At 43.7% G+C, this 26665-nt stretch overlaps 1 protein-coding gene across 12 annotated transcripts in view; it reads right to left on the bottom strand.

The window, feature by feature from the left end:
* The window catches only part of RBFOX1 (RNA binding fox-1 homolog 1), a 2185863-nt gene that overhangs the window by 1101832 nt on the left and 1057366 nt on the right, over positions 1–26665 (bottom strand). The window lies entirely within an intron of this gene.

Raw genomic sequence — 26665 nt, 5'->3', positions numbered from 1 at the left:
TTTAATTAAAACTGTTTTTCAAAAGGAAATAGAGAGGAAAGGTAGTCAATCTTATAACCCTTCTGCCCAATTTTCATTTGTTCTCTGCCTCTAGGAAAATGCATCGTGTATAACATTAAATATACAAGTCTCTTGGCATTAATCCACTCAGAGCTTGCCCCACTGAAAGTTAATACGGGCTGTTTCCATAATTAAATGCACCGAACAACTAAAATACCCATATAATTACCACAAAGCTGATATAATTGCATGCATCCTTTTATTAGATGATATTATTGTCCCTACATAAACACAAAGATAGTGTCAACAGAACAGTCCTCTCAGCTCTTTGATTCACCTAAAATTATCCGATTAATCTGCAGATTGCCACTAGGAAAAAATAATCTTCTATTAAATATCTTTGTCAAACAGAATCAAGTTATTAAATTCCTATGTGGAGACATTGCATAGTTTGAGAAAAGGAAAACAAGAAAAAGAAAAAAATTGAAATTACAAAAAAAAAAACTTTGTGTTATCTAGCTAGGCAAGTATTATAGGTGGATTATATGTGGAAATGTTGTTTTATTTTTAGACTTTATTTTTAGAGCATTTTTGGGTTTATAGCAAAATTGAGAGCAAAGTACAGAGATTTCCCTTTTACCCCTTGGCCCCCCACATGCTTGGCCTTCCCCATTAACAATAGCCCACACCAGAGTGGTATGTTTGTAATCAGTTATGAACCCAGACAAATAATTATCACCCGAAGTCTAAAATTTACATCAGGGTTCACTCTTGGTGCACATTCTATAAGTCTGGACAAATATATGTATAATGATATGTATCCATCACTACAGGATCATACATAGAGTAGTTTCACTGCCCTAAAAATCCTCCATTTTCCTATTAATCCCCCCCGCTTCACGACTAATCCCTGGCAATCACTGACTTTTTTATTGTCTCCAAAGTTTTGCCTTTTCCAGAATGCCACGTGGTTGGAATCATACTGTACGTAGCCTTTTCACACTGACTTCTTCCACTTAGTAATATGTACTTCCAGTCCCTCGCCTGTCTTTTCATGACTTGAGAGCACATTTTATTTCAATGCTGAATAATATTCCATTGTCTGGATGTACCACTGTTTATTGATCCATTCACATACTGAAGGACATCTCGGTTGCTCCCAAGTTTTGGCAATTACTAAAGCTAATTCTAAACATGGAGCTGTTCTAAATATCCACGTGCAAGTTTTCGTGTAGATGTAATTTTACAACTCCTTTCAGTAAACACCAAGGAGCATGACTGCTAGATCGTATGGTAAGAGTATGTTTTGGTTTGTAAGAAACCACCAAACTATCCGCCAAAGCAGCTGTACCATTTTGCATTCCCACCAGCAACGTATGAGACTTTCCTGTTGCTCCACATCCTCGCCAGCATTTGGTGTTGTCAGTGTTCTGGATTTTCGCCATTCTAATCGGTGTGTGGTGGTATTTCACTGTTGTTTTAATTTCCATTTCCAAGTGTTGCTTATTTTTCCAAAAACAAAACACCAAATCTCAAATAAAAACAGCCTGAAAAGTCATTGATGGGAACACAGTTAAATTATGGTAACAGATGTTATGGACTAAATTGTGACACCCCCCCCATTCATATGTTGAGGTCCTAACCCATACTACCTCAGAATATGACTGTATTTGGGGATAGAGTGTTCAAGTTAAAAGAGGTCATATGTATGGGCCCTAATCCAATATGACTGTGTCCTTATAAGAAGAGAGGACATTAGCACATGGACACCGACAGAGGGATGACCATGTGAGGACCCATGGAGAAGACAGCCATCTACAAGTCAACAAGAGACCAACCCTGCTGACACCTTGATTTCAGACTGTCAGCCTCCAGAACCATGAGAAAATAAATTTCTATTCTTTAAGCCACTCAATCTGTGGTACTTTGCTACGGGAACCCCCAGCAAACTAACACAACCTACATTATAAAATACTCTGCAGCCACTAACAAGAAAGAGCAAGATTTTAAAGTATTGACCTTAAAGGTATTCACAACACTGTTTGGTTATATGGATGTACTGTAAGTCTTCAAAGATATAAGAAGCACTAGATAAAGAAGAAGTACAGTAAAGGGAAATCTTTTGGACAAGACTTGGAGGTCAGTAGTTTATCAGTTACAAAATAATTTTCTTTCTTAGGTGTCCATGCTTGATTCTCCTGACCAGTGGAGTTCATGATGAAGATGCGAGAATAATGGCTAATGTATTTGATGCTCGGTACAACCCTGTTGTCATGCCAAGCCCTTTTCATGTATTTTCTCACTTAATCCTTCTAAGAAGTCAGTGAGTCTGGTACTATGACCATTCCCATTTTAATGATGGAGACACCGAGCCTCAGAGGCACTACATATCTATTGGGTTGGCCAAAAAGTGCCTTAGGTTTCTAAGTAAAAATAAAAGACACATTTTTCATTTTCACCAAGAACTCTACTGAGCATTTGTTCCACTACCTTCTGCCATTTTTCAGGCAACTTTGTAAGTCCATCTTTCCAAAACTTTGTATCTTTTTGAGCAAAGAGCTGTTCCAGGTGCCTTTTACAGTCTTCTAGGGAATTGAAATTTTTTCCGTTAAGAGAATTTCGTAAAGACTGAAATCAAAGGAAATCCAAAGGTGCAATGTCTGGGGAATACGGCAAATGAATCAGAACTTCCTAGCCAGGCTGTAAGAGTTTTTGCCTGGTCATCAAAGAAACATGAGGTCTTGAGGTATCCTGATGGAAGATTATGCATTTTCTGTTGACTAATTCCGGATGCTTTTTGTCGCGTGCTGCTTTCAGTTGGTCTAACTGGGAGCAACACTTGTTGGAATTAATCGTTTGGTTTTCCAGAAGGAGCTCATAAGAGAGGACTCCCTTCCAAACCCACATATACACAACATCACCTTCTTTGGATGAAGACCAGCATTTGGTGTGGTTGGTGGTGGTTCATTTCGCTTGCCCCACGATCTCTTCCGTTCCACATTATTGTACAGTATCCACTTTTCATAGCCCATCACGATTTGTTTTAAAAATGGAACGTTTTCACTACATTTCAGTAGAGAATCGCATATGGAAATACAGTCAAGAAGGTTTTTTTTCTCTTAACTTTGTGGAACCCAAATATCAAAGCGATTAATGTAACCAAGCTGGTGCAAATGATTTTCAACACTTGATTTGGGTATTTTGAGTAGGTCGGCTATCTCCCATGTAGTGTAATGTTGATTGTTTTCAATTAATGCGTCGATTTGACCGCTATCAACTTCAACTGGTCTACATGACTGTGCAGCATCGTCCAGCAGGAAATCTCCAGCACAAAACTTTGCAAACCACTTTTGACATGTTCGATCCATTACAGCACCTTCTCCATACACTGCACAAGTCTTCTTTTGCATTTCAGTTGCGTTTTTACCTTTCTTGAAATAATAAAGCATAATATGCCAAAAATGTTGCTTTTTTCCTTCCACCTTTAACATTAAAATGGCTACATAAAAATTCACCAGTTTTGATAAGTTTTTTTTTAATGCATGCTGATATGACAGCTATCACAATACAATCTAACAAAATTGTTTCCAATGAAATTAAAGACAACTAAGCGCTACTAGAGCCATCTTACGGAAAGAAAACAAATGAACCTCTTGGCCAACCCAATATTTTCCAAGGTCAAACCAATAATAAATACAGGAGAAACAGGCTGTGAACACAGGCAGCTCTGCAGATTCCAAACTCTCAGCCACCATGCATGCTCCCTCTGTGTTACTAAGTGATGTCAACCAGGTTAAAAACTCCATGCTCCAGGGCTTCCCTGGTGGCACAGTGGTTGAGAGTCCGCCTGCCGATGCAGGGGACACGGGTTCGTGCCCTGGTCCGGGAAGATCCCACATGCCACGGAGCAGCTGGGCCTGTGAGCCATGGCCGTTGAGCCTGCGCGTCTGGAGCCTGTGCTCCGCAATGGGAGAGGCCACAACAGTGAGAGGCCCGCGTACCGCAAAAAAAAAAAAAAAAAAACCCTCCATGCTCCAAATGAACTTCCACAGCACAGAATAATATGGAGTTCTGCTGTACAAGGAGGGGACCAGGTACACAGATACGAGTACAAACGCAGTTGCACAAAACTCTTAGTTCCCTTGCTCAAACTTCTCAGCATTGAAAGTCAACAGCTTCTAGGCCTTCCTTTGAAAACATGCCTCTAAGACACCTAAAGATATGTTAAGAAGATATACTACTATTGAGATGATTACCTTTTAAAATTTATTTGATTTAAATCTAAATCTACTAATGCTGTATATTAATACATTTTCTAATTTTAGTCTACTTGTGAAGGATTACTAAAATAAATACTGTTTGGCTATTTAAAAAAAAAAACAGCATGCCCCTAAGGAATTACACCAAGGGATTTTTTTTGGGGGGGGGTCGGTTTTGAGGATACTATTCCATGTATGTGTGTGCCCATGTATGTGTCCATGCACTGCATCCCTAAGAGGGCATCCTGGGCTTCACCTCACTTTCCTCTGGAGTCATCCGTAAGCTGCACTGCAGGGGAGACTCTTGTACCCACTTTTTTTTAAGGAGCTGAATTTACAACTTCATTTGTAACACCTACCTGCACACAACAATTGGCTAATTACACTCTGGTCATTAAAGTGGATCAAATGGTGAAGGACAGCAAATCACTGGGGTCCACATTATTGTTCATCCTAGCAGATAGCAACACGTACTCCAGTGCCTCAAATGAGACAATAATTTCCAGGATTTGGACTATGCACATAAAATGGGTCCTTAATTATAGCCCTTCAAATACCCCCAGAGATTTAATGAGTCTTCTGGCACTGCAGGAACTTGGAAAAGAACTAGAGCTCAGATCATTAAAGTTACAGTTGAGACGTCTGGAAAAGCAGTCAGTGATTCACAGTGTATCATGGAAGACACATTTCTCTCCATGTCAAACCAAAGCTACGGCAGGAGGACTTTCAGAAATCCAAGGTCACCTGAAAGTAATGCAGGACCCCAAAGATGAGTCTTGGGTTCTTATCTTGCTTCACAATGAGCTTTTCAGGGCTTCATCACCTTCCATCAGCAAGGGACCCCACGGTACCATAACACAGGCTGCATCACATTCTCCTTGATGCACAGCCTTCTTTTTACTTCCATGACACCCCAATTTCCTGCTGTTTCAGTGGGTGCTCTCATAATGGAGCAGGGCCCTATGGGCCTTCCCAGGACAGTCCCCCACCCATGTTCTCCACCTGCCTTTTGTCTACAGAAAAACTTTAGCCAAAGAATACATTTAATCACAGAAATGAAAACATGCAGAAGCAAAGAAAAGCAGTCAAACAGGACAAAATAATAATAGTTTAGCCATCAAACAAAGTCAAGGACCTTTAGTTCCTCCTCATGGGCTATAGATAATATTCTAAGCCGTATCCTTTGAGCTGTTTTACAGATACTGAAAGCCCCACCAGGTGGAAGGCATTAACTACATGATAACCAGACTGCAGCCATGACCTAAGCTGCTCCATCTTACACAATTCTGAGAACTGGCCTCAAAGGAATGGGAACAAACCAACCCTGGAACTGAAGAGCAACTGTACTTAAAACAATCAAGATGACATGGATCAGACTACTGCAGGACCAATTTCAAGACGACTGTCAGAGCTGACTGTGCTGCTCTGCATGTAGCCCCCTCCCCTACCTGCGCATCCCTGAAACTCCTCCTTAAAAGTTCTTGCCCTCTGATTGAGAGTGGGGAGCTGGTTCTTTGAGACATGAGTCCACCTTCTGCCTCGGACTGCTGGCTTCCTCAGTAAAGCTATCTTTCCTTTTACCCAACACTCTTCTCTCAGTATTGGATTCTTGAGCAACGAGCAGCTGAACCTAAGTTCAGTAACACTTTGACTTCTTTATGGATTCTTTATCCTCTGGGAATGCTCTCAATGTTTGGATCCAAAGAGGTCTTGTGTCCTTTTTCCTTCTCACTCTGAGCTCTACCTAGATGACCCCATCAATTCCCATGGCTTAAAAGTCACATGTACACCAAGGCTTCCAAATAAGGCACTAATCCCACCTCATTTCTGAGTGTCAGGTTCATACACCCAACTGCCTACTTCACATTTATCATCATCTACATGTCTTCCAACATCACACCTACAACTTAACTTGCCATCTTCTCCCTTAGACCTACTATTGGTTCCACTTCCTATTTCTGCCATCTCATTAAATGCTACCTGCATCTGCCTAGAACATTCCAGAGTGAAACCAGAGTGTCCACATTGCTTCCTCTCACACGTTCACCCATTATTAACAATTAGTCTACAAGTTACATTGATTCTCCCACCTCCTATCTCACAGATCAATTCAGTTCTCTTCACTCCCATAGCCATTACACTCACCCAAATGCTCCATCATTTCTTACCTGCAACAGCCCCTAACTGATGACCCTCTCCTGTCTCCTTCCACCACAATCCATTCTCCACACTGCAGGGAGAGTTATCTTTCTAAATGGAAAATTTGATCCACTTCAATGGTTCCCAATTGTCCTTAGAGTAAAAGCTAAACTCCTTAACTGCCCTTAACAGAGCCCTAAGTTATCTGGTCCTTACTTATCTCTAGGTTCATTGATTGTGGCTTTTCCCTATCATCATCGATAAACTCAAATAGGGATGCACACACATGCACACGCACACACGCACACACAGACACACACTGATATACTTTCTGTTCTAAGAACACACAATTCCCTTTATCTCCAGGCCTTTGACGTGCCATTTCCTCTACCTGTGAGAACATGGTCTTGATCACATTTCTATGTTCCTCCCTACTCCTTGGCATCTATCAAAATCCCAGCAACAGATTAGGTGCTAAATAATTGTTGAAGGAATACAGCAAGATAGCAAGATATAAAGCTTCCTAGCTTGCTTCCTTTGTTTCTTCCTTCTTTCTATTTTACCAGAATTCTTAGATATAAAGATATAAGCCTTGTGCTCAATTTCAGTGGCTGGCTTTCGCCTAAGATTCTTAATACATTTGAATAAATGAAATCTTACCATTTCTTACCATAATTTTTTTACCCCCCATCTTCTTCTTTCTTGCCATTATTCTCCCCTCATCCTTTATTACACACACATGCTTTCTTTTAATAATCTTATGGTTTACTGAATCTGTGCCTTCATTGTAGTCCTGAAACCCATTTTGGAACTAGAGATGGAATAAAGTCAACCATAAAACTAAAACAAATATGGCCATTAACAGCTGTCGCCGCTGCCCCCCACCCCGGCCTTTCATGCTTTCTGAAATGCTGAAGACCATTAACACTTGATTAAAAAGTCATCGTATATTTATGGCAATATGAGTTACCTGTCTCTACGATAAACCTGGGACAGGAAGGCCTTTGGGTAATATTGATTTAGGAGAGTAAGAGAAGCGTGTCATCACTTTATGGTAATAGTTTACAGCAGCTTCATGGTGATTAATAATTGCATTCAGGGAATGCCTGCCCTCTAAGAGATAGGTCTTGTTTACATACTGCCTGCCACTCACGGATCGGCTAAGGGGCTTGCTGAAGGTCAAGGTTGAGCGTAAACTTGCTCTGTGCAGCCTTTCCCATCACTGCCAAGCAGGAAGGATGCCTCCCTCCTTATGGCAAATATCTCATCTTTTCCCTCCTCCTATCACAGCATTCCTGGTATTACAGTGTAGTTAGATTTTTTAGGTCCCTAAGCTTCCTGTAGAGTTAGGAATCCATAAGGATAAAGATTTTTCCTCTAAAAAAGCCTTTAGAAGTGTACAAGGTATATAAGGAAGAAGAGAGTGTGAGCGATTAGGAAAGAGGGACAAAGGGAACAGTGCGGGGAACAGGAAAGGGAAAGAGGGGAGAGTGAGAGAAGAAGAGAGACAGGGGAGATCTATGCCTTTTCTCACTCAAGGTCATCCCTGAGCAGGGCACACACACGCTTTCCCAAGTTCACGGTATTAACATCTCCAAGGCAGAATCATGCAAACTTTAGGTCGAATTATGGTATTAAGAAGTCTGTTACCAGTATTCTTAAATAATACTGACATTTATTTGTTTAAGTTTTTTTTGTCTCTCTTCTCCACTAGACCATCATGGTCCAAAAGAACTTCTTGCAATGATGGGAACGTTCCATCCATCTGTGCTGTCCAAAATGGTAGCCTCCAGCCACAAGCGACTAGTAAGTGCTTGAAATATGGCTCCTCTGACCGAGGCAGTGAATTTTTAATTTCATTTCAGTTCATTTACATGTACATTGAAATAGCTGCATGGGGCTTGTGGCGGCCTCCTTGATTAGCACAGGTGGGGATTATGAGCTCTCGAAAGGTAGGGGTTTCGTCCACTTTGTGCCATAAAAGGTCCATGGAATGAGAGGAGAAAACAAGAATGAAAGGAATGGCAACTGAACTGGCTGGGGTGTTTCCCCATAGAGCAATACTGAACATGCCTACATAAGTTGTAATGATCATGGAGAACGATAACTAACATGCAATGCGTATCTTCTATGTTCAAACCTTATTCTACAAGCTTCACAATCACCATCTCATATCCACTCAGGAACCCTGTGGAGTAGACATAATTATCTCCTCATTTCATAGATGGGGCAACTGAGGCACAGAGAGGTTTCTAACTCACTCAAGATCACACAGCTAGTGAGATAGGACAGCGGGATCCACATTCAAGTAACCTACCTGCAGAGGCTAAAGTTGTAAACCCTTTTGCTAAGGTTTGCCTTGGGCATCATTTGATAATCTCTAGGTCCTTCGTGTAGATGCTTCCCGGAGGGTCTTCTCTGCCCTCCAAGAGCTGTCACCTAGAAAATGAGGAGCCGGAGGCACTGGATAATGGCGGGAAGAACACTAAGGTCCAAAGGGCCGTCATGATCTTGTCTGTGGTGCTCTAGGCTGAGAAATACAGGACAGGGCACCTAACCCAGTCAGCGGTGGGCAGGGAAGGTTTCCAAGGCAGGGGATATGAGAAAGTTAAATCTTGAAAGATGATCAGGAAGTATCTAGTTTGGAGGGTCAGGAAATCTTTCCAGGTGAAGGTGGTCCACCTGCAAAAAGGTACAGCAGCCTTGTGAGGAATGACGTCATGCCCAGAGGCTAAGAAGTGGAAGCAAGCGTGAAGCAAGTGGTCTTCGGCCTGGGCAAGTTGCTCCGTCTCCCTCTGTCTCTACATCCCCATTAGTAGTAGTACCTGACTATGAATGGTCCGGGCAAAGCGTGCAACATCATTAAGCAGAACATGCCCCATGCATCTTAGCTATCGTTATCCCTAACGCTGATTGCCACCTGAATCAATAATTATTGTTTCACACCCATAGAATGCTTTGGGTGAGATACACATTTTAGGCCACTTTATGACATACTCTTGCTTCGCATAAAATCATAGGTAGAGGGCTTCCCTTGTGGCGCAGTGGTTGAGAATCCGCCTGCCAATGCAGGAGACACGGGTTCGATCCCTGGTCTGGGAAGATCCCACGTGCCGCAGAGCAACTAAGCCTGTGTGCCACAACTACTGAGTTTGTACTCTAGAGACTGCAAGCCACAACTACTGAAGACCGCGTGCCTAGAGCCCGTGCTCCGCAACAAGAGAAGCCACTGAAATGAGAAGCAGGCGTACCGCAACGAAGAGTAGCCCCCGCTCACTGCAACTAGAGGAAGCCTGCTCGCAGCAACGAAGACCCAACACAGCCATAAATAAATAAATAAATAGGTAGAGTTTGAGTCAATCTTGCTAGTATGCACCTTTGTTGAAGGAGGACTGTGTTGAATTTGACAAGGTGAGCTTGAGAGGTGACGTGTGGGGATGGGGTAACTGAGACAGTCAGCGGTGAGGAAATAACGGCCAGGGAAGAGCCTTCGGCGAGTGGGAAATAAATATCCAGCTTGTTTCCAGCACTTCCCGCCCATCCCTACTGCCTTAAACTGGGCCCATTTTCCTCATCGACACTATCTGCTTGGATATTTGAGTTTGCAGCCCCTGTTGTTCAGGGGATATAAAGAATAAGACCAGATCGATATTTCAGGGGTTACATTTATTTCTAGATCTATTTATTCCTCCTCCCCTTCCTACCTTGGGTCCAGGAAGGATTAAATGGGCTTCTATTGACAAACACAGTACAGCAAGATAAAATAGATTTATCTTGTTAATCGGTGATAAAAGGGAAGAAATGAAAACAGGAGTAGGAACCACACTGACTCCAGGAATTAATACCGACACACGAAGCACAAAACCCTCCCTGTTTGCTGACAGCCAAAAAAGTTTGGATTTTCCTACTAATCAACAGTGAGGGGAACGACGTGAGAGAGTGGCATGGACATATATACACTACCAAATGTAAAATAGATAGCTAGTGGGAAGCAGCTGCATGGCACAGGGAGATCAGCTTGGTGTTTTGCGACCACCTAGAGGGGTGGGATAGTGAGGGTGGGAGGGAGGTGCAAGAGGGAAGAGATATGGGGATATATGTATATATATGGCTGATTCACTTTGTTATACATCAGAAACTAACATACCCTTGTAAAGCAATATACTCCAATAAAGATATTCAAAAAAGGAAACAGTGGGGGGAGGGGAAATTAACTAATTTCCATAATTCCAGGTGCCTATATTGTGAAAGGAAACCAGTGATTCAATTTTATAAGATTATTCCTCAAGGCAGAAGCAGAAGGAAGTTTTGCCATGAAACAAGCATGCCCGTCACTGTTACCTGAGCACTCAGCCACACCTTGTTACATTGCTGGGTATCAAGGAAGCCTCTCTACGCCAGGATGCAGCCACTGACTATTACACCCCTCACATCACAGATGAGAAAACAGATGCTTACAGGAGTCAGCAGAGATGCTTTAGGTAAGAAATAGAGCAGGGATTTGGACCCAGGCAGTCAGACAATGTAGCAATGTCTGTGTTTCTAGCCAGTGTGCAAACGACCTTAAATGTAAATACGCAGGATGCATCCTCACATCAGCACAGGGGACATTTCTGCTTCTTGCTGTATCCTTGCATGTGGACTTCTGGTATTACCCCAACCTGCAATTTATAAAAGCAATTCCGGGGGGAACTCATGTAATCCACTCCACGCACACAGCTCCCTGCTGATCTGGCATCCCCAGCATTAACTTTTTTTTTTTTTTTTTTTTTCCCCAGCATTAACTTTTACAGTAGCTGGAGGAAGGGATAGAAACAGGTCCTTCTCAAAATCTTCCTTAAATACTGTTTCTCCTACTCATCTTCTTACTAATTCAGGGGGCAGTGAGGCCAGGCCACCTTCATTACCAAGACCCTGATAGGATGCTACATGATGTGGCTAATTAAAAATGGGCCACCATGTAGGCTTTCTTTCCTGGGTGATTGAATTTAAAGAACGTAAAATCTCTCTTAAATGACCCTGGAATTCTACATTAGAAATTTAACCTAGTGTTAAGGCGAGACACCAAAAGATTTCTCATGCTACTCTCTCCACGTACCCATGCACAACATAAGGCACTGTGTGCGCTGAAAAGTGAGAATAAATCCTCTGATTCGGCTGACTGAGAGGAAGCAGCTGTTTATAGGAAAATAAAACCGCTCAGCTCTTAGCCCCCGTCAACAAAAGTGAACGCAGAGCCTTTGGCAACACCTAATCAGTTGCCTGCCTTCCAGAGAAATTCACAACTCAGAATGTTCTACCCCCAAACGAGACCACTGCAATTCCTGCAAAATAATTGTTACATCAAAGCTTTGAAGCATCCGGATGCCTCTCAGAAGGCAGTAGGGGTAGACATGAGAAATGAACATAGATTTTTCTATGAATGAGTTGATAACAGAATAATTTAATTCTGAGATTTTAATGTTGAACCATCAAGCAAAGCTATTGTATTTTACATGCTGTACTTTACCTCTGTCAAAATCCTTTTGTTCCCTATGACATTAGTGAAGAGTTGTAAGATGTTTTGCCCGTCTGATTCCAGACGCTTACTATATATCGTACACTTGCAATGACAGAGATATAGGACTTTCCATCTTTCTGTCCTAAGGATGCACTCTACCTTCTCTTTCAATGTAGTTTTATAGAAAACTATCCACACTTCTGCTGAAATTAGTTTATGAAAATGTATGTCTTTTTTTTCTCTTCTCATTAAATCTTTATCAAATTTAAAATGACTGCAAATGGCTGTTTTCTCTCAATTCAAAATGAAATATGTTACATAGAACCAGTACAAAAATAGAGGCTACACATGTACTTTGCATTTGGGGAACATTTAATAGGAGGAGAAGGTCGAAGGCACAAAAAATAGTGCAGAATTAACCCAATACAAGCATATATGCTTAAAATGTTTTTCAATCAGCAACCTGAATGATGGCCCTATAAGTATACAGCGGAGGCTCTCAGTTAGGGTGGCTTTGTCCTCCAGGTGACATTTGGTTGTCACAGGTGGAGGGAGAGCTGCTGGCATGTAAAGTCCAGGGATGCTGCTAAACGCTGGAGGATGCACAGAACACCCCTGCCCTAACATGACATCATCAGACCCAGGACGTCAAAAGGGCCACGGATGAGAAACCCTGATCAGATACACCTTGTAAAAAACATGAATTATTCAGAGAAAAAGTAATGAATTAAGGAAAATGTTTTTGCAGCCAGAACACAACACTCCTCCAGCTACTACACTTAAATTTGTCATGAATGAGAGGTGGGGGGTACCCACTCTTTCCTCAGAGAGACCGTGTTGTCACATAGGTAACCGATTCACTGATGGGAGGCTGGCCAAAATGTGCGAGGCTCTTGAACAGGTCCTAACCCCTGTGTGAGTGGATGGCTGCCTTTTCCCTTCCTGAATTTAAAAAGAACAGATGTTCTCATCTTTACCGCCATCTTTCAGAATGATGAATAAAAGGTTTCATTTACCGACTGCTAAAAATAAAAGCCTTCCCATAACTCTTAAGAGTCATTTTGTGTAGTGTAAAGGCTGGCCTAAAAATCTGGATTAGGAATTCTAATTTTTTAAACACTTGGTATTAGCAAACTTTAAGTGTAAATAAATATGTGATTTGTCCACGCATGTAGGGATATACAATACACGTGCATATTCATATAGCTGCATACAGAATTAACACATGGTCCAAAAATGGGCACTTCTATACCGACAGACAACCTCGCCAAATATCCTGGTGATGGCAGCCTGCACATTAAAATGATTAAACATCAGTGCTAGGTTTCAGAACGTGCTGTCAGTCCATTCAACGCCTACCAAATTTTTATAACATATAATTCATATAACTCTCATTCCTACATAGTTCAATTAACTTCAAACAGGTATATAATTGTTGGTCTTGAGGGATCAGTGAGGCCATTATTACTAAATTATCCACTAGATAGGAAGATGGCATTTCCAAATCCATTTCACTTATGGTCACAGGTTCCAAACTAGGCCTTTCTGGCAGACTATGTAACTCTACTGTACAAGAAATCTGTTAGACAATCTGTCACACAACCATAGATAGGAAACGTACATAATGCAATGCATGAAGGAAAAAAAGTCCAATAGACCATGAACTTTTAATGAATGAATTTTAACAGTTTGCAATCTGGTGTGCAGTTTTCAAAGTTTTCCTGCTGAAAAAGAATGTGACTCTCGTTTTATGTTTTCTGAGACTTGATTTAATTAAAATGACAGAGAGTGAAAATACATCTTTCACTACTGGAAAAAAAAAAAAAAAAAAAACAGAGCAAAACCCCAAACCCTTGTTTATTAGTATTCTATAGACAGGGGCTGTTTGCCTCCCAGTTAGGCAATGGGTTTGGGAAATCAGGATGCTTTGAACTCTCATTAAACTCCTTTCTAGCATGTGCCTTGTCACTAAGACCAGGTAATGTAAACATAATCCCAACATGATGCCTGTCTCTGGTTTTCTTTCAGCCCTTACTATACTCCAGGCTTTAAATAAATATAATTATTTAGAATATTATATATAGTAACTATAACCGATTACATATATTAAGCATAATTAATGAGAATGGTAATCCTAGAAAGTAAATGTTCTCATCCCCATTTTACAGATAAGGAAACTGAGGCTCACTAAGCTTAAGTAATTGGCCATCAGTCCTTCCCATCTCCGTCCCCACAGCACATCTGGCTCACCACTGGAACAGGAAAGGCATTAATACATAGTCGCAGAATAAAGAAAGTATTCCAAAACCCTTCTATGTCACTAGGGTGCCTCTCGCCTAAGAATCTTTTAAAAGTTTAAAATCTATTATTTTAGGAAAATAACATGATTTGAACCAAATTCCCTGCCTCTTTGAAGTGATGCACGTGGGAATCTTTACATTTTGACAAACAGTCCAGAAACCATGAATAATCTTTAAAGCACTTACTATGTGTAAGATGCTGTCTTAGGTACCAGAGATGATGACTCAAAGAAGCCTCGTCCTCAGAGGCAAGGAGGTAAAATAAACAACTGATATGAGGCTGGAACCACGGGCTCCCGGACTCCTGCAGTACTTTGTTTATCTCATTCTATAGACTCTCTCTGGGTGGTACTGACTATGATAATCGGTTAAATCACATCCACCCTATTGATCTCAATGTTATAGCTTCAGCCCAGAGGGAGTTCTTCCTGGATCATTGGATATATCAACACAACGGCTGACCAGATGTCTCCATGTAGAATCCACAAGCCCCTGGAAGATTATCCAGAAAATCCCACACCAAACTCATCATTTCTGACGGCTCATCTCTCTTATGCTCACTCTCCCCATTGACACACCCCTATCCGCCCTGACACCCCAAGCTGGAAATCTGGGAGTCACTCTGAATCGCTCAGACCTCACATTCAGTCAGCAAGCCTTGGCCATGTCTCCCCCACACACGCCTGCTCCATCCCACCCTCATCAGAATCTCATCATCTTCTGTCTGGAATCCGCACAACAGCCTCCCGACTTGACCCTTGCCTTCCATCTCCCTCAAATCCACTCTCCACTCAGCCTGGGGGAACGCATGGAAAATCCATCCCCCTGCTTCAAGCCTTGGTGTGACTCCCATGCTTGCAGAGGACAAAGCCCCAGCTTGTCAGCCCATCTCAGCACTGTCTCTTGGGGATTCTGCTGCCTCTAGCCTTACATTTTACCCTCTAGCAAAACCAAACTCATTTTTGTTCCTCCCCAGCCTCTCTACACTCCCCTCACTTCTCTGCACCACAATCCGTGCCTCTTCACCTCTTTGACATTTTCCCCTCATGGTACCTTGTGCCTGGGACACAGCTCTCTGAGTCCTTGAGCACCTGCACTGGGGAAAGCACGTTGAATAAAGCAGACGACATCCTTGCCCTTGTGGACTTTATGACCTGCCCAGGGGAAGCTGACACAACCAAGTAAAGAAACACACACTCGATTTTAATCGTGATCCACACTAGGACAGAGACTGAAGAGAATGTAAGGAACAAGAAGAATAACGTCTTCTCTTCACATGATACTTTGTGGTTATTGCTGATGGACCACTATATCATGCACTATCTGTTTATGTATGTCTCCACCACTATGCCAGGACTTTCCTGAGGGTCACCACTGTTCCAATAATCACTTTTGGTTCAAGCTAAAAACATACATGGGCATTCAAAAAAATGTTAATTGGATGGACGGATGGATAGATGGATGGGTGGGTGGGTGGATGGATGGGTGGAAAAATTAAAGAATGAATTAGTAAATGAAGGAACATGTTCCTTATCATTTCAGCTTTATAAACCACTGATTAAAATTGTGTCCTTCATAACAAAGTGCACCTTAGAGGCTCTCATCTATAACCTTGTAAGGACATCCTTTACCTGTGGGAGAAAAGTTACAGAGCACACTGGGTGTTTTCAAGCGTTGTTAAGGCTCCTGCTGACTTCCTTGAGAGATTCTCAGAAAGGTCCTTGTGACTAGAGAGTTGCTGGGGATAAATGTTTCACAAGGAAAAAGCAAAACAATGCACAAACCTCTTAAACAAGGCATGCTTAGCCAGGATGGGGGGATGGGAAGATCAGCAGCAGAAAGAACCTTTTTATAAAGAAAGGAGCATTGTAGTTTATTTCATTTTTGCTCTGATTGTGGAAGTAGGGAGAAGAGGGGAACGATGAAGGGGGAGGATGAAGGGGTCCTCCAGGAGGAAAGGAAGGGGGAAAAAAGGGAGCTTCACTCTCCTGAACTGGACAGAATTTGGCACGAAATGAATATGTCTTTCCTTGAGGTGGAGAGAAGAGCTGCCGTGGCTCACCGGCTCCATGTGAAGACCAAGTGGCAATATTTCGGGAAATCCAGGGATTGGGAACTGGTTGCCAAGTTCCATTCTAATGAAATGTTAAAGCGGGATTTTCCAGCGTGTCCTGCAGAACTGCTAGGTTCTCGTTCCCAGTACCGTTTCCTGGAACCCACCCACTTCTGAATCGGAATCTCTGAGAGTGGCACTCAGCAGTGTGCATTTCTATCAGATTCCAGAGTTTGAGAATCCCTCTGTTAAAAGAAGATCCCCTCCCCGCCACGTCCACCTGATGAAACAAGGCAGGAGAGGTGGAAAGGAGGCAGCATTTGAAAGCACGTCATGGAAACAAAGCCTGAGTTGCTGGAAATTACAAAGAGAAAAGGTTGATGTCGCAGAAGACTGAGGAGAGGACATGCTGCGGCGATTTCCAGAGGAAGGACCGAAGCGTATTCTTGTCTAATCAGAATTACAAATATTCCAGCATATTCAAGCATGCTTCCCCCTTTAAGCACGGAAGGGCTGCCCAAGAAACCGTTTGAGAGGCTACTAGTAACTCCAGCTCTGTCCCCCTGCTCCTCAACCGGGATGGTTCAGGGCTGGGCAGGGTTAACCCTTTCTATCAGCTGGAAGCCTCCGAGGGAAGCTTGGCAGACCTCCAGCCTCAGGGGCCAGAGCTTGGGAACCAAGCCTGTGAATTCCTTGGCCAAGTTTTAGAAAGTTACTCCAGCAGATTGTGAAATCATCAGCCTACAGTACTTTCTAGGAATGGACCCTATCAACCTGTAGTCACCCTGTTGGTAATACACGACCCACCCCTGCCCACCGGCGACTGGCTCAGCGGTTTGCACCTGGTTCAGGAGAGCAAGGACTCCCTTCCCCTGATTGGGGTGAGACAGAGGTTTTAGTCCCTCCTTCTCCAGGGGATAGAGCTGTAGAGCTGTACAGCCTGGGCCACATTCCTGCGGTGTGAAGACAGCCAGTCAGAAGTAAGAGAAAATGAAGCTGACAGCAGAGAACTGGAGAGAGAGAGCCCAGCGTGGGGCTGCAGGGAAGCAGGGTACATGAGGGACAGCGGGCTCCCTCAGGACCCGTGAGTCCTATTTATTCCCCAACGCCACTTACAACCCTCTCTTCCCCTTCCTCCTTCAGAATCCTGGCTCATTTGAAAGCGGTGGCATCGAACTCGATTAAACCGACCCCACCTGGTGGCGGTCATCTTCTCCATCCCCATCATCCCTCCCACGGACAGCATCAGCAGCCGGCTCAGTGCTTCTGCTTCACCACGACTCTGGCAGCATCCAACACCCTGGCCTTCCATGTCTTTCTCATCGTTCACTCTGCCAGCATCGTCTTCTATTCCACCTCGGTCACTGACTGCATGGACCCATATCCTCTACCTTCTCACCTGCTCGGAAACCTTAAGCCGCTGTTTTCCTCAGTCTCACCTTCTGTGTCTCTCCAGCTCACCCACTCTGCTCACTACCACACGTGTCCCACCTCTTAGACGTCTCCAGGCCCTTGATCCCACCACTCTACTGCCCTCCATACATTTTCTCTTTCCTCATTTCTCAGCCTGAAACCACGGGCCAGGACATAAACCGCTCCCTGGCCCCTGCTGTCCACTCCCTCGCCCCTCTCAAGTTCTCCTGGACAAAGCCCTGACGCGGGTAAGCCCAGCTACCCTTTAGACATTAAATGCCTACTCTCTCCCCAGCTCCCCCACCTCCAAGACCTCTCATGTCCTTTCTCCCCAGCCTCCAATCTCCTATTTCATGCTGCAGACCACTATCTCTGCTTCCTCATTAACATTAACGTATTTGCAAATGGCCACCTGAGTCCCAAGTCTACACAGTGTTTGGATTCAAACGCTTCTGAATACTGTTCTTATCTTTTTATGGAAAAATCTGTGAGGAGCTCCGATTGGTCCAATGGTCTGGGCAACATGTGAGCTGCCCTTAGATCAGATGCTCACCTTGGTCCATTCGGATATGCTCACAAGATGGAAGGCAAGAGCTTGGGAAGGGGCAGCGCCCAGAGAAGGGGAGGCTGGGGAGGTACCCAAATAATATGCCTACACGTCTATGAAATACCTTGGGCTAGAGCTGCTTGTGGGTTGCTTAGCAACTGGAAGTAGTTCAGAGCCACACACAAGAAAATAGAGGTTTGGGGAAACAATTTGTCAAGGAATCAGGGAGAGTCTATTGCCTTGAGCTTTTCAGTCAACACCTTCCCCCTCCCCAAAATGCAGGTTGGATGACCTGGCCAGCCAGAGAGGCATGGGGGCAGGAGCTAAGGAGAGGCAGGGCATGGCTCTCATTCCCCTAAAATCCCATCGCTTGCCCGGGTATCTCATCAGGGCCTGAACAGAGGTACAGCCCGAGGTAAGAGCCACAGTGATTTCTGCCAAGCTCACAGCATGTTAATCATGCCTGTCAGGCTCCCGGGGAAGGAAAGGTTGGCTGTCCTGACAATCTACATTAACGTGGGTGGATGGTGTTTGATTATACCTTCATGATGGCGGTTTCCATTTGCATCTTTCAGCAGAGGCTGAAGGATGTGCTATCTGCCCTGACTGTCCTGTAGTCTCATTCTCCCTGCCAGTACGCAGCTGACCTCTGTGAGAACACAGCCTGCAGACTGCAGGGAGGTACCAGCAGGCCTGGGTGGGACCCAGCTGCCCTTGAGTGCCTGGGCTTTTTACAACAGCATCGTCCTATAAAAATAGGCTGGATTAGTTTTCAGCTGGGGTCAGTTTCCAGGATACGTCTCAAAGCCACAGAGGGTCAGACTATTCCAGGAGTGCAGAACTTGAAGCCATAGACAGTAAAACTACAAAAGGAAGCTGCCCTTTGCTGATACTCATCCACTGGCCGCACCATCGGTTGCAAAACTCAGCAAACATTTACAGATAACCAACCCTGCGCCATGCACAATGCTAAGAACTTCAGATATAATGGTGAGCGTGAAAGAAATACGATGCTTGGGGTCCTTGGTGGTACAGACCATGTCTCAGTAGCCACTGCACTGCTTACACCCAAGATGAAGCGCTTACATGGTGCTCAATAAATCTCTCCCGAATGCGCGAACATCTGCCCCTTGATTTTGGCCTCCACAGAAGTGATCAAATAACACCAACCCCACTCAGAAGGTTCCAAGAAGTAATAGCAGTAATTTGATACACTTGGTAAGTCCTGAGGTTACTTAAAAACAGTGAATGCAATGACCTCCCAAGGATCCCAGTCCGCTATCAAACCTGGATGGTCCCAAATCCTGACCTGAACTGACTTACAAAACCTCAGCCAGCATTCTGGTCACACGCCTGAAGCTGAGAGGCAGTAGCCTGTAGAGGAGAAAAGCATGGCAGTCGGACTGCCTGGGTGTGAAGCCAGACTCCACCACTTACTAGGGGAGCAGCTGAACCGGACTGCTTATCCTCCCTGAGCCTCACTCTCCCCATCTTTCAAATGGGGACAACAGTGCATCTCACAAAGGTTTGTCTCAGGATCTAATTGAGATACTGCCCATGAAGCTTAGCACAGCATCTGGCATCTATTACTGCTAGTTATTAGATAACCAGAAATGACCAGATTGTGGGGGCTTTTTAAAAATTTCTTTCCAACTCAGGTTTACCAAAGACATTGATGTGGAATTCACAAATGGCATGGTCTTTGATGAGACATCAGTACCAACACAAGCTCTCTTAACCTAGGGATGCCCCAGGGTGAACAGCTTAGGAATCAGACCCAGTCCCTGTTTCCGTAACACAAGAGTCAAGATCAGGAGGCCGGCAGCTTCCTTGTCCCATGGGAGGTGCTCCATTTACACGCCTTCTACAGAGATGGCTGGCGTGTGGCTCCAGGAGAAGACAGCTCCTGGCCAACCTCATAAATGGGGCTGAAGCGGTAACAATGAATTGTGAACTTTACTGAACTACCCAACTAGGTGCAGAGGACGCTGACCAAGCAAAACGCACAACTAAGCAAAAACAAAACACAACTTGGAAGCTGCAAACAAAATGAGTTAAACAGAAATATGCTCTTGGTGCTCCGTTCCACAGAGACACTCTTAAAAAATAAAATTCATTTAGCTTAAATTAATAAAGCTAAATAAAGTCAGTGCAGGTCAGTAGGGAATTACTGGAGCATGTGATAGAAGATGCCCTGGGTGATCATTCCTGTTATAAGAGTGAAAACAGCCTGTCCCTTCACTGATGCAGCCCGGGTGATGTATCTCCTCCCAAAATAGTGTCTGTGCAAAAGATGAGAGGGAACGATCGCCTATTAATTTGGCTTTTAAGTCCAGATGAAGATCCTTGAAAATAGCCGTAGAGCCAAAAATACTGAGTAACTCCACATTCTGAGTGACTGTTTCTTCTCTCTATATATAGCAACTCAAAAATAGACATCTCTGATTCTGGGCTTGCAGGACTGAAGTATGATGATCACCATCGACTAGAGAGAAGATGTAGCATAAATCCCCACCATGTTGTCAGTTTGCTTAGACGCCACCACCTCTGCCAGCTTCCTCAACACACGTAACCCTTCCCGTTATCCTAACCTGTGCAACATGCATGTGTGGTCTCTGTCTTTTCATTCGTCCCACAAGTATTCATCGAGCTACAGCTTTATCTCACAAGCTGTGTTCGAGGATGTGGGTTAGAAGACATGGGTTATCAAATCTTTCCTCATGCAGCTTACAGTCTAACAGGAGTAATGATAGAAAAAATCAATTGATAAATGGATTGCAATTGTGGGAAGTGCTGAGAAGAAACCGGCTTTGGGGGTGGCAATGATCACCCCCCCCCCAGAGAAAATAATATTCAAACTTGAATCAGAAGCTCTATATTTGGTAAATAGAACTTAGCAATGTTTTCAAAAACTAGATAACAACACACAGGATTTAGAGCATGTGTTTAAATAACTATAATTCTGCGTCACATACAAGGGAATTAAAGAGCTGTTTTCTTGAACAGGATGTCAGGGAAGGGCATTAGACTGCATCTTCCAGAAATTCAGGTGTTTATGGCTATTGGTGGTACGAAATACTCTCACAGAGCAAAGGCGTAGAGAAAGGAAAGTAATTTCAGTAGCAATTCGAGATAATGTATGACCATTCCAATAGCCACTTTTAATTAGGACAGCGCTGGCCTTCCCACGGTCAATACCTCTCTTAAAACAGGTATAACATTTACTTAACGTTATTGACTTGCATTTATCTTCCTAACTAGAAGAGAAAGTGCTTATTTCTTTTTTAAAGCATTTGCCATATTTTCATGCTCTCCTCCTGTGTTTCCAAGAGTCAAAAAGGAGTTTCTCTCCAGTGCACTGAAAACAGAGTCTACAGGGGAAGAAAGAAAGCAGAATTTAGCCATTTCTTATTTGCTTTTCACCCTTTTCCCCAAGAGAAGGACCTCAAAACAACAAAGAAGAGAATGGAAATCATCCTACGGGAAGTAAAGTTCAGGGCTGGGAAGATGATGGCAAGAGAAGCTGTGGTCTGTGTTATAAATAAATCATAAATTTATGCAACACTGGAATTAGATAGATGGCACATCTGAGATAAGCCCATCTACTCTCAGACTACCATCAGCCACTTAGGCATCAGCTCCTACTCTGATTAGAACTAACCATCTGGACCCAGATCCCTCATGCCCCACGTACCATGAAACCCTGCAAATACTATGGTTATGGAATTAGATACAGTGACTTACAAGCAATCGTAGGTAACAGGAGAGAAGGCAAAACACTTGGAAATGGGTAAATGGACCAGTATCTACAAAGGGGGATGGGAGGATGGTACCCACAACGAAGTGATAGATATGATGCCACGTGCCTGTATACAACAGGCTGCTAATGGATGGCTTGAAACCACTGGGAATGAGTAAAGGTGAGCCTTAAGAGGTAGCATGTGTTCACCAGGAAAAAGCAATGGCAAGTAAATCCCCTTCTATTTCTTTAAGGTCCTAGACTGATGGGCTGAGTAATGCTGTAGACTGAGAGCAGTGTGATGCCGAGGCAACTGTGAGAAGATGAGGAACGTGGGATATAACTTAAGACTCATAGTTGATTCATCAATTTCCCCAGAGTGTTAATAAATGGAACAGCTGTGTACACGTATGTCCGTATCTCCTGACAAGATGCAGAAGCTCCTAGGAAGCGGGTCTTATGTTTGCAATTTATCATTTAACCTCCTGGGTTCCTTGCACATAGTAACTTAGTAAATGTTGAATGGGGGGATCATCAGCCCCAAATTGTTGGAAGAGGAAAATTAATTGGAATAATGTGTAGAGACATTCTCTAAAAAGTATAAAACACTTGTACGCAGGCCATGGGCTATTAGAAAGCCAAGTCAGAGTCTCTGTCTCGAACACCTTTATCGACAATGGAAAGGAAGACCTGAGAGATGTGTTTATCACATTTACAGATGGTGCAGACCCGGAGTCAGCTCATAAGCAGAGTGACAGAATCATGATTCAAAATTATATTTATAGACTGCAAGAATAGGCTGAATTCTATTTTAGTTGTTGCTTCCTATGTGCCAGGCACTAAGCTACGTGTATTACATACACCAACTAATTAAGTTAAATGAGTTAATGGACAGTTCACGTATCAAGGTTTTCAGCTTAAGGCTGAGGAAGTCATCAGATGGGCAGTGATGTGCAGGGTAGGGGAGACAGTGGCAAGAATAGTCCTGTTCTGTGCCATAAATAAATCATAAATTTATGTAACATTAGAATTAGGTAAATGGCACATTTGAGATGAACCCATCTACTATTTGTGTATCGTGCAGGGACCAGCTTCTAGTCATTAAAATGAATAGTCTGGGCCCGGATCAATTTGACTCTCCTGCACGTGAGATGAAATTATGGGATGGGTCTATTTGCAGGAATGCTAAGGAGCCTTGACAGTCATAGAAAAGACAAAGGTGGGTAGGGAACCCAAGCCAATAAGGAAGCCTTGGTCAGTGGAGGTGCGATGGGCAGAATAATGGTACCCAGCCCCCAAATATGTCCACATCCTATTCCCCAGAACCTGTGAATATGTTACCTTACATGGCCAAAGGAACTTGGTAGATGTGACTAAATTAAGGATTTTAAGTTGGAGAGACTGTACTGGCTTATCTAGGTGTGTGCAAAGTTATCACAGGTGTATTTAAAAGAGGTCAAAAACAGAGAAAAAGAAAACGTGAGGTTGCAGCGATGCAACCTCGAGGAAGGAGTCACGAGGAAGGAGTCACGAGCTGAGGAGGGTGGCAAACTCTAGAAACCGGAAAAGGCAAGAAAATGGATTCTCTACCAGAGCCTCCAGAAGGAATACAGCCCTGCTAACGCCACAATTTCGGCTCCAGAAGATTTGTTTCAGCCTCCAGAACCATAAGACAATAAATTAGTATTGCTTTCAGCCACTGAGTTTGCAGTCATTTGTGACAACAGGGACAGGAGGCAAGGACAGGAGGGATGGCTAGTTCTGAGAAGGGTGGGTCTCTCTCACTCAAAGACTGGCCTCTGGCCCCACCGCTGGCAGTCACGTCTGAGCCCTGTGAGAAAGGTGGAGGGAGATTGGGAGGTGGGCGCCATCGAGCAGCGTCTGTTGGAAGGAATAACTGAAACAGAGACTTCACTTTTACGAAGCGTAATGCTAAAGGCAAAAAGAAGCAAAACTTTCCAACTTCTCAGTCTTGACTCAGCTTTGCCTCTGACCCCTCATCTATTCTGCCAGCCACTCCCATCGCTGCATCTACACACACCTGCAGGCTCCACTGCCCCACTGGGGGCCAAGCCACCATCACATCCCACCTGAACCACTGCAGTGGCTCCCAACCGGGCGCCCTGCTTCTGTCTTTGACCTCTTCTCTCTTCTTGAAACAAAGCCCAGAGGGCTCTCATGACACAAGGGAGATTAAGTCACTCCTCAGTAGATATTGTTCTCCTTGACGATTTTAGGACATGAGCCTCCAGGTAACAGTGGTGATGATGACAATAACAATGATGATGGTGACGATGGAAACCTTATTGAATGCTAGGCATCAAGCATTGCTAAGCACTCCCATACATTAACTCCTGATATCCTCACAGCTCTGTAATTTACTAGTATTAACTCCAATTTACAGATGAGAAAACTGGTAAAGGGAGGACCAGAGACTCACATCTCAATGAGGGTCGGCTTCCCATCACATTCAGACTAAATGCCCAAGTCCTTGTAATGCCCCCCCAACACCTCACTCCGTCTTACAGCCCCTTTTTACTCTCTGACCTCACCCTCCTACTCACCTCCCTTCAGAACCTGCCTCTAACCCTCCAGCATCCCTGACACCTGTTTGCAAATTTCTCTGACCCCTGCCGATTCACACGAGGCTTAGTGTGAGACCCAGACTGCCTGCTGAAAGGCACTGCATGGTGTTCCCTGGACTTAAATCCTGGCCTGGACCCTCATTACAGGTCACCAAAAATACTCTTTTGCTGCTTCTTCCACGGCGTTGCACAAGCCATGGGAGGCTTACCTTTCCGTATTTCCTCTGTCAGTTGACCTAGTCCCCCCTGGCTCCCCACGCTAAAATCAGGTATCATTCTGGATTCTCTGCACTGCGTCCATATCCACAGAACCCTCTATTCTTCCTTCCAACTTTATTCAAGAACATCTGCTTCTCGCCACAAAAACCATCACCCTCGACTTAGTTCAAACAGCCTCTCTCCCCCACAAGGCCACCGCGGTAGCTTCCTAACCAGCATCCCAGCCTTGACTCCTCCTTCTGTCTAACACATCACCCACCAGCAGAGTCAGCGAACTTTCTAAAATGCAAACTGAACTCTGTTTACAAGGTCTCAGTGATTCTCTATCACTTACCGGGTGAAATCCCAACTTCCCCTGTGACCTTCCTTCTACCTGTCTGGTTTCCTCTTACCCTTGGCCTTACTCTCCACAAGTCAACAAAACTTGCAACTCCCAACACCCCCTCTGTTTCCTGTCTCTGTTCCTTTGCATGCGCTATTGCTCCTGACTCTCATGTCTTCCCTCCTTCCCTGTCCTTCACACTTGGTTTGCCTGGACATCTTCCTTTTCCTTCTGCAAAGCTCTCCTCCGGCATCACCTTTTCCATAAGCATCCCCAAAGCTCTCTCCCTTTGACACCGTTAATCCCTCCTTCCTTTGTACAAATTTTGATTTGTGACATTTGTACATCAAAGCATGTGGTAACTGCCTGTTGACATCATCTATCTCTCCCACAGAGTTTGAGCCCCCAAAGAGTAGAGGTCAAGTCCCACTCTTTTTCGCACGTCTCAATACACAGCACAGTGCTGAGAAACTTAACTAGCACACAGGAGGCACTGAAATAACACTTATTGAACGATGAACAAATCCAAGAATGCATGCACATGAATGAATGAACGAAGAATTGTCTGTATGCTCTTGAGAAAATACCAGGACCTACAGGTGGAATCTACAGAGAAGCATATACTGAGGAAATATGAGAAATGACTTTCCAACCACCTTATTATTCAGCAATGGAAGAGGATAGCCTCTAGCGGCCACCATGGAGCCCCAAGTCAGCAGGGGCCAGACCAGGATCCCAGGGCTGCGTGAAAGACTGACCCCAAAGTTCTGCAACTTCATCATGACTTTCTTTCCCACATTCCACTGAAGCTTTCTCCAAAGACTCATTTTAAACATTTGGGATTTCCCTAATGATAATTAAAGCCCAGTATCAAATATAGTTGGCAATCCAGAGGTTGCTATGACATTTCATAACTAATAATTGAAAAAGGTCCTTAATCCACTCCCCCCGCCAACATAAGCTTGCTTGCCAAAACAGCAGGAGGAACATGTGTCCCTCTATTCCAGGTAAACTGCACAGAGCAGGGGCGCCTCACCAAATGTGTGCGTCCCAGACAAGGCTGTGTGTGTGCCGTGTCCATAAACCAAATCACGTTTCTAATGTGCTGTGATCTAAGAACAGCCTTTACTGCTTCCTGCAGGATATTTTGCTAAAGCTAATAAATCTCGGGGAAGATAAGCAATTGCAGCCTAATTTGTCTGCTGAATTAATTCGGATTTTGGATTATCAAACTGACTTAGAGATAGAACATCCTGTATTCTATAGAATAAAAAGGATTATATCAAGGAACTATGTATACATACAGATTTTTTAATTTCTGTAGCTCAGTGAATATTCTTCTCCTTGTAGCTTTCAGGACCTGAGCAGCTTCCAGGTAATAGCAACAATAACAATGAAGATGATGGTGATGATGGTGGTGATGGTAGCAAATTTATGGTGAAGTATGTGTTAAGCACTTGACATACATTAACTCCTGCAATGATCATAACAAACCTATAATGTACCAGAATTGCTCCCACTTTACAGATGAGAAAACTGAGTCACAGAGAGCATAAGTAACTTATTTAATCATAGAATATGCCTATATT

This window comes from Orcinus orca, chromosome 16, assembly GCF_937001465.1.
Source record: "Orcinus orca chromosome 16, mOrcOrc1.1, whole genome shotgun sequence".
Taxonomy (NCBI): Eukaryota; Metazoa; Chordata; class Mammalia; order Artiodactyla; family Delphinidae; genus Orcinus; species Orcinus orca.
Note: the sequence above shows the minus strand (reverse complement) of the source record. Positions and strands in the feature narration are given on the sequence as shown.